The sequence below is a fragment of the Mus caroli genome, chromosome 3, assembly GCF_900094665.2.
Source record: "Mus caroli chromosome 3, CAROLI_EIJ_v1.1, whole genome shotgun sequence".
Taxonomy (NCBI): domain Eukaryota; kingdom Metazoa; phylum Chordata; class Mammalia; order Rodentia; family Muridae; genus Mus; species Mus caroli.
In genome coordinates this window covers 67,133,359-67,135,023 of record NC_034572.1, presented here as the reverse complement: position 1 = coordinate 67,135,023, position 1,665 = coordinate 67,133,359, and positions in this window count along the sequence as shown.

Genomic DNA, 1,665 nt, shown 5'->3' with positions numbered 1-1,665 from the left:
AAAAAAAAAAAAAAGATGCTCTTTGCCCATTCTTAGCCCTGAAAACTTTTCATGTTGTTTTACAACCAACACTGTCTGCAACACACTACTATGCTACTCTGTTAATTTCAACTGAGTTTATTAGACTAACATCACAAGGACCAGAAATCTAAGAGGAGAACAATAAGAGAACCTGATAACTATTCTTAAACACCAAGGGACAATGTATGTAGCCTGCAATGGATAGAGATGCTTTTCTAGGTGGAAGATTGGGTATATTATGTTTCTTCTCCCAACTTTCTCTTTTTGTAGAATTAAACCTAAAATCAAGCCAAGTATACTTTATGTAAAGACACTGAATAGCATTTTGAATAAATTTGAGTCTAGGATGGAATGGTGAGGCCTGGTGGATCTGTTTGCAATCAGCTAACATCCAATTCAGTAGATTCAGGATCAAACCTCCATTGAGAAGCTAAGAAGTGGAATGCCATTTTCTTCTTTTTAACAATGTCTATTTAAGGACTCCATAGATATTAACACAAGTGTACCTTTGGAGCTCAACCCCAACAACTGTCACTTAACAAAAGCTAGGGTCCTGTACTCACAAAACCAAAACAAAATAAATTGCCCTGAAACCCATTCTCTGTCTCTAACAAATTCACTTTTCAGTGATTAAACTGGACATGTACATTCTCAGATTTAATGTTTTTAAGCTTGACCTTCGTTTCTACTCTCTCATCTGTACTCAGCCCCTCATTTTGAGAATTTATACTTTCACTAGTAAATCATTGAATTTCTACCTCAGTTACATCAGTCCCCTTTACAAACGGGCAGTAATAGGTCTCATTTCGAAAACAAACAAAAGTGTCCCTTGACCTTTTTATCTTCCTATCTTTCATGCAATTGCTAAAATCCAATCTAGAGGTAATTCTCCTGAGAGACTCACTGTTTCCTGTTCATCTAGTCCAATCATGACTTGTAAAAAAAAAAAAAAAATCAACAGTTAGTCTCATTTCAGAAACCCAAACTCAGTTTAAACTTGAAGATTATGATCACCAATTCGGTAGCAGAAAATGAACATGTGTCCTTGATGCATCTTTGCAGCAGTAATGTTGACATGGGCCCTGAGTGGTGAAGCTCTTCTTGAAACTTATACCTTAAAGTCTTATCTATTGAGCAAGCAGAGGTCAACACTTGAGAAGATATCATCTTCAGAGTTGTAAGCCCCAAAATGTGTAGTAGAAATTCCAGTAAATACTAGGAAAATAACCTAAAAAAAAAAGGAAGACAACGATTTATCAATTCCTGATACTTTACTTCAGGTACTTTATCTGAACTGAAAATAGTCGTCTTCAATACAGATAAGGGCAGATCCAATAATACTATAAACACTGAACTTAAAAGTGTTGTATGCAGTGTTGAAAAAGATTAGTGGTTATGAATGTCTGCTGTTCTTCCAAGAGGACTGTAGTTCAGTTCCCAGCACCCACAAATATGGCTAACAACCAACTAATTCTCCAGTTTTAGAGATCTGATAGCCTCTGCTAGTCCTTGCAAACATGTGGGGTGCACACTCCATCACACATTAAATAAAGTAAAAAATCCTTATCATTTTTTGAGCTAGGTGTCAATACCAAAAGGGAAGAAGACTAAATACAAAACTACTTATGAAAATTTAGTTCTCTC